A 7852-nucleotide genomic window follows, 5' to 3' on the forward strand; every position below is an offset into this window, starting at 1 on the left:
TTCATCTTCCTTCATGGTTTGTGCTTTCTGTGTCTTAAGAAGTCCTTCTCAGTGTCATAAAGATATGCATCTCTGTTTTCTTCTGAATATGTTAGTTTTGTTTTTCACTTTTAGGTCTTTAAGCCAATGAATGTAGGAACTGAGAAAACAAAGTTTGGTTTCTGCTAGGCAAGGAAGGAAGTAGAGAATATTGACATGGAAGTAGAGTAGCTAGGTAGGGAGGAAAGTGAAACCAGACGAGATGGGGAGACAGGAAGGAGACTGACCAGCAATGCTGGTAAATTCAAAGAACAGATACATGGGAACTACCAGAATGACTTGTGGTCAGAAAGAGTTCAGAGGGGCAATTAGGGTAAGAAGGCGTAAGGTGTGGTTACGCAGGTAGTGAATGAAGTGTAATGGAGATAAGGAAAAGCAGAGTACTCCCCAGGTTTTTCAGGATGATATTGTGATCAGATCTCTGCTAGGGTCAGATAGCCTCCGCCTCAGCTTCTGATGATAAAGATCAGTACATGCTGTCAAAAGACAGACGTGTAAATCAGTTTCTATTGAAAAATATCTGGCAGTGGTCAAAATAGCAAGGGAAGAGATCAAGAAAAGAAGAAAGAAAGGACAGCTATAAAAATTACCTAAAAACATATCAGACAAAATAGACTAAAACAACAAACTAAATTAAAAAGGATATTACATAATTATAAAGAGATCAACACCAAAGGATATAACAACTGTATCTACTACATATCCAACATAGGAACACCTGAGTATACAAAGGGAGAAATCCACAGTATGAAGCTAGCTGTTGGTATGATGAGTGATTATTTACTTGAAAACTGCAAATTTGGGGTATTATGAGACTCTGGGACTTAACCCTTCTGTTTTAGCAGGTCATCTCTGATTCCACTCCAGTTGAGAGGGGGAAGGCCGCCTCTTTATAGCCTCACATGGTGGGAACTCCACTCTCTTCATTGGCATTTATTGGTGTGGGTATTAGTAGGGGCCACTTTTTTCTGTGGTGTTAGAAAATGGTGTTTTGAATGGAGTAGTTATTTTCTAATAGTTTTCTGTCTTGGCTAGGCTGTCTCTTGTTTTGTGACTAGAGAGAGCCAGTTTTGTTTTGCTTTTATTTTCAGTTACAGTTGCCATTCAATGTTATATTAGCACGTTGCGTGTGGATCATGAGAATCTTCACAAGGGATTTAAACCCCGCCGTACGCAACGTGTTAATTTCAGGTGTACAGCATAGTGGTTAGACATTTATATAACTTATGAACTGATCCCCCTGATGTAGTACCCACCTGGCGCCATACATAGTTATTACAATAATATTATTGACTACATTCCCTGTGATACAGTTTATATCCCTATAACTATTTTTTAACTACTAATTTATACTTAATCCCTTTTTCACCCAGTCTTCCAACCCCTTTCCTATCTGGCAACCATCAGTTTGTTCTTTGTATGTATGAGTGTTTCTGTTTGTTCGTTTATATTGTTCTTTAGATTCCACGTAGTGAGATCATACCGGCATTTGTGTTTCTCAGTCTGACTTATTTCACTTAGCATAACACCCTCAAGGTCCATCCAAATGGTAAGACTTCATTCTTTTTTTGTGACCGAGTGATACTCCATTGTATATGTGTACCATGTCTTCTTTATCAAGTCATCTATTGATGGGTATTTGGGTTGCCTCCATATCTTGGCTATTGTAAGTAATGCTGAAATGAACATAGGGGTGCATATATCTTTTCAAATGAGTGTTTGGAATTTTTGGAAAAATATCCAAAAGTGGAATTGTTGGGTCATAAGCTAGTTCTATTTTTAATTTTTGAGGGACCTCCATACTGTTTTCCATAGTGGTTGTATCAATTTGCAATCCCAGCAGTGCACGAGGGTTCCCTTTTCTCCACATCCTCGCCAACCTTGTTTGTTAATTTATTGATGATAGCCATTCTGACAGGTGTGCAGCTTTGTTTTGTTGGGTTTTGTTTTTTCCCCCCACCAATTGGTGTTTCCAGATTCCAACTTCTTCAGCTCCAACTCTGAGATTTATGAGGTGAAAAATTAATCCAGAGAACTCACCACCATGCTGTGTATCCCTTGGGTCTTAAGTTCCCTAACCAGTCTTGCTTCATCTTTCCACCTTTCAGAAACGCCTTACGTTTGTTTTATAAATAATGCTCAGGTTTTTCTTGTAAAGAGAGAAATAAGGAAAAGTACATCTATTCCACATGTTAGGAAGCAGAATTCAGCATTTTGTTATTTGCCCAACTACATTTTTAGTCAGTGAGGGAAGGGAAGACTTAGTAGAGAAAATGTACTGTTCTCTCGCTCTCAATCATCGTACTCCTCCTGCTTAGTACAATGGTCAGAAGTACTAGAATAGTAATTAAAGTGTGGAAATTGTTTTAACACAAATTTTTCCTTTTCCAGGAGCTCAAGCCAAAATAATCATTTATAATTTCATTTTAAATTAGAGGTTGTGTCCATGCTCCTGATGTTAGCCATGATCTGAAAGGAGATAATTGGAGATCTAAATCATTTTATTACATTTCCAGTCAAGATTGTGGAATAGGTAAATGTTGTGCTTTCCTCCTTTCACAAACACATCAAAATTATAACTAAAAACTGGGTGGCCAAATGGCGCAGTTGGTTAGAGCGCAGTCTGAACAACAGGGTTGCCAGTTCGATTCCCACATGGGCCACTGATTGTCCCTCCACAACTAGATTGTGGACAATGAGTTGCCACTGAGCTTCTGGAGGGGCAGCTAGATGGCTCAGTTGGTTAGAGCACGAGCTCTCAACAACAAGATTGCCAGTTCAATTCCTGCATGAGATCCCTTCTCCCAGACAGAAGTGCTAGCAGAAGCTATTGTTTCTTTGTTGAACCCTCCCCCAACCCAGTGTGCAAACGCAGGTGGCCACCATATCATCAATGTGGCTCACACATGTTGGCCCGCCCTGGTGGTTTCCTGAGACCCCACCCACCCAACTTGCGTCCCACACAAGTTGCTTCCAGTAGCTTTTACATACAAACTGCCTGTTTTGGCTTATGCTGCAAATTTTACTAAACTCTCTCAGAGGCTCACAAACCCCAAACAAGCAGCATCTGGCCTCAGTTTGCCCCATATCTCTTGGTGAGCCGCCAGTTTGAGTCTTGACCTCCAAGCCCAACGCAGGTAGCAGCCATCTGCGGATTGCTTTGTGGCTCATGCTACCATACTTTGCCATGTATAATGCACATTTTTTGCCCAAATTTGTGTGTCAGGGAAAATAAGGATGTGCATTATACATGGGTAGTACTAATTCCATATCTATATAGATGTTTTTAATTCTTTTATATATGCTTATGAGTTAAAAGTAAAATAATGCTAAAATTCCTTTACAATACAAAAAACAAGTACCGACATATAAACAAAAATTTGAATTAAAAACTTAAAACGCCCTGTTCGAGAAAAGCATCCAAGGAGCTGGTTTGGGAAACGAGGGTTTTTTGAATACTTGATATGCTAAAACTCATTTGAATTTCCCAGCCCCTCCAAGTCTGCTCGCTTCAGACTGGCCAGGCCCCCCACTAGCCAGATTGACACATTGCGTTTCTCACACAGGGATTTTGCACAACTGGGATTCTCAATTCAATACACTGCAATGGCTAAGAAAAAGTAAAATAAAGTGAAAAGTACCCCCCCCAAAAAAAACTTAAAACGAAAATTTTTTTTCCAAAACGAAAGTTTGGGCCAAAAACATGGTTTGATGTGCATTATACGTGGGAGCACATCATGGCAAAATACAGTAGGTGTCCCAAGTCAGGGCACTGGATGCAGCTAAAGTTGGCCCCATCCAGCAGCCTCCACAGAAAAACACCCAAAGGGCAGACTGGCCAGGCACAAGAGACCTGATAAAGCAAATCCTTCCCTGTAGGGTCAGACCCTCCACTAATCACAGCCACTCCTCACAACCAGTCAGCCTGAGGGTCAGTCCCTCTTGTTGACATGCAAACAGCAACCAAGGTTCAACTACAGTAGGAGGACACACAACCCACACAAGGGACACACCTGGAGCACCTGGCTCAGGTGACCAGGGAGACTGCCACTGAGCCCCACAGGACATGTACTACTACATAAGGCCACTCTACTAAGAACAGGAGATATAGCAGCTCTACCTAATACATAGAAACAAACAGGCAGCCAAAATAGACAAACATCCCAAATGAAAGAACAGAACAAAGCTCCAGAAAAAAGATCTAAACAAAATGGAGACAAGCAATCTACCAGATACAGAGTTGAGAACACTGGTTATAAGGCTACTCAGTGACCTCAGTAAGAACTTCACCAAAGAGATAGGAAACATAAAAATGGAGATAGAAAACAAAACAAAAAAAAGAACCAGTCAGAAATGAAGAATACAAAAATGAATACATTAAAGGGTTTCAACAGTAGATTAGATGAAGCAGAGGATCGAATCAGTGATTTAGAAGATAAGGTACCAGAAAACACTGAATGAAAACAAAAAAATGGAATTAAAAAAATGAGGATAGTTTAAGGGGCTTCTGGAACAACATCAAGCATACCAACATTTGCATCATAAGGAAAGGAGAAAAAAGCAATAAATTGAAAACCTATTTGAAGAAATAATGACTGAAAACTCCCTAACCTGGTGAAGGAAATAGACATACAAGCCCAGGAAGCACAGAGAATCCCAAATAAGATGAACCCAAAGAGGCCCACACCAAGACACATCATAATTAAAATTCCAAATGTTAAAGACAAAGAGTCTTAAAAGCAGCAAAAGAAAAGCAGTTACCTACAAAGGAGCTGTATGTCAGCTGATTTCTCAACAGAAACTTTGCAGGCCAGAAGGGATTGGCACGAAATATTCACAGTGCTGAAAAACAAGGACCTACAAACAAAATTACCCAACAAAGGTGTCATTTAGAATTGAAGGACAGGTGAAGAGCTTCCCAGACAAGAAAAAGCTAAAGGAGTTCATCACCATCAAACCAGTATTACAAGAAATGTTAAAGGGACTTTTTTTTCTTTTAGTTTTTTTTGGTGGGGGGTGGGGGGAATATTGGGGAACAGTGTGTCTTCCAGGACCCATCAGCTCCAAGTCAAGTCGTTTTTCAATCTAGTTGTGGAGGGCGCAGTGCAGCTCCAGGTCAAGTCATTGTTTTCAATCTAGTTGTGGAGAGCACAGCTCACTGGCCCATGTGGGAATTGAACTGGCGACCTTGGTGTTATGAGCACTGCGCTCTAACTGCTGAGCCAACCGGCGGCCCAAAAGGGACTTCTTTAAGAAGAAAAAACAAAATATTAATAAAGTGGCAATAACTACATGTCTATCAATAATTACTTTCAATGTAGATGCATTAAATTCACCAATCAAAAGATAGGGTGACTCAATGGATAGGAAACAAGACCCTTACATATGCTGCCTACAAGAGACTCACCTGAGATCGAAGGACATGCACAGACTGAAAGTAAAGGGGTGAAAAGATATTTCATGAAAATGAAAATAAGCAAAATGTTGAGGTAGCAATACTTCTACCAAACAAAGCCTATAACAAGAGACAAAGAAGGACCCAGTAATCCCCCTTCTCGGTATATGTCCTTACTTTGAAGGGACATGTGCATCCATATGTTCATTCCAGCATTATTTACAATAGCCAATATGTGGAGGCAACCAGGGTCTCCATCAATGGATGAATGGATAAAGAAGAGGTGGTGCATATATAAATAGAATATTACTCAGCTATGCAAAAGAATGAAATCTTGCCATCTGCAACCACATGGATGGACCTAGAAAATATTGTGCTGAGTGGAGTAAGTCTGACAGAGAAAGACAAATGCCATATGATTTCACTTACATGTGGAATCTAAAGAACAAAATAAATTAACAAAACAGAAATAAACTCATAGATACAGAGAACATTTTGAGGGTTGCCAAATGGGAGGAGGTTTGGGGGAATGAGTGTAAAAGGAAAAGGAATTAAGAAGTACAAATTAGTAGTTAGAAAATAGTCATGGGGATGTAGAGCACAGCATAGGGAATATAGTCATTAATATTGTAATAACTATGGTGTCAGATGTGTACTAGATTTATCAGGGTGATCACTTCGGAAGTTATATAAAATGTCTAATCACTAGGTTGTACACCTGAAACTAATATTGTATGTCAATTGTAATTGAAAAATTAAAAAATTATTTTATTAGAGCTATAACTTTCTCAGTTTACAAATGGGATCTGAAGTACAGCAAGCTTGAGTGGAAATAACACTCAGTCTAGTCCCAAATGGGAAGTAAACCTGGACTTTCAATTCAGTTTTCCCCCCTGATGTACCATGATGCTTTAATAACAGGGTTTCTTTTGTTGGAACTTCTAGGAAGATAATATAAACTTATACTGTGTTTCCCCGAAAATAAGACCTAGCCAGACAATCAGCTCTAATGCGTCTTTTGGAGCAAAAATTAATGTAAGACCTGGTCTTATTTTACTATAAGATCGGGTCTTAATATAATATAATGTAATATAGTATAATATAATACCAGGTCTTATGTTAATTTTTGCTCCAAAAGATGCATTAGAGCTGATTGTCCGGCTAGGTCTTATTTTCGGGGAAATGGTAAATCAGTAGGGAATGCATTATGTTGCAAATAACAGAAAAAATACTTTAGTAGTTTACAGAGGTTTATCTGTATTATGCAATGAAATGCTTTACCTGTACCTCTGAAAAAATGTATTATGAATTAATGTACAAACCCAATGTATTTACCTCTCCTACATGCACGCGTGATCAACTCTGTCAAATGCTGCTGAGAGATTAAGTACTGAGAATCAACCATTGCATTTGATAATGTGGAATGTATTGTCTTTGACAAGGGCTATTTCAGTGGAATTCTGGGAACAACAGCCTAATTAAAGAAGTCCAACAAAATGATTTGAGGTGAGAAATTGAAAAAACACAGGTATGAATGACTTTTGAGGTATTTTGCTGTAAAGTGAAGCAGAGAATTGAAGGGTTGAAGGAGGATGTGGGTTGGGGTCAAGGGAGGCATTTTCCATGTGCTTTTAAGATTTAAGCTACGATAGCATGTTTTTAAGGAGAGAAAAGCAGAACTTTTAAAGGTTTGTTTGCAGATGTGGTGGTAATCAGACTAAGAAAGTTCTCTTTGCATCTGTTTTCTTTGCAAAATAAGCAAGGTCATCAACTGAGGATAAGTAAAGAGAAAGTGTAGATTTTTGAATAGAAGAGAACAAATAAAATGGAATGCATTTCCATTTGGTCTGACAATTAAGTTCACGAACTCATCCTAGAAAAAGTGCTGCATACCTCATTGCTGAATATCACTAAGGTCACCTCTGAAGTACTCTCCTTGGGAAGCTATGCACCAGTGCCAGCACTTACTCCACCCTTCAAAGCAATTTTGGCACTCTTTCTGGAATGGCCATCAGAGCTATCGTCATATCACCCTTGATGTCCTGAATGTCATCAAAATGTTTTCCTTTCAATATTTCCTTTATCTTTGGGTAAAGAAAGAAATCATTGGGGGCCAGATCAGGTGAGTAGGGAGGGTGTTCCAATACAGTTATTTGTTTACTGGCTAAAAATGCCCTCATAGTGCCGTGTGAGCTGGTGTACTGTCATGATGCAAGAGCCATAAATTGTTGGCAAAAAGTTCAGGTTGTCTAACTTTTTCACGCAGCCTTTTCAGCACTTCCAAATAGTAAACTTGGTTAACTGTCCAGTTGATACAAATTCATAATGAATAATACCTCTGATATCAAAAAACGTTAGCAACATCATTGCAACAAGTTTGCTAACTTGTCAGACCTCATGAAAATTAGTAAGATTGTA

The sequence above is a fragment of the Rhinolophus sinicus genome, linkage group LG09 (assembly GCF_036562045.2).
Source record: "Rhinolophus sinicus isolate RSC01 linkage group LG09, ASM3656204v1, whole genome shotgun sequence".
NCBI lineage: Eukaryota > Metazoa > Chordata > Mammalia > Chiroptera > Rhinolophidae > Rhinolophus > Rhinolophus sinicus.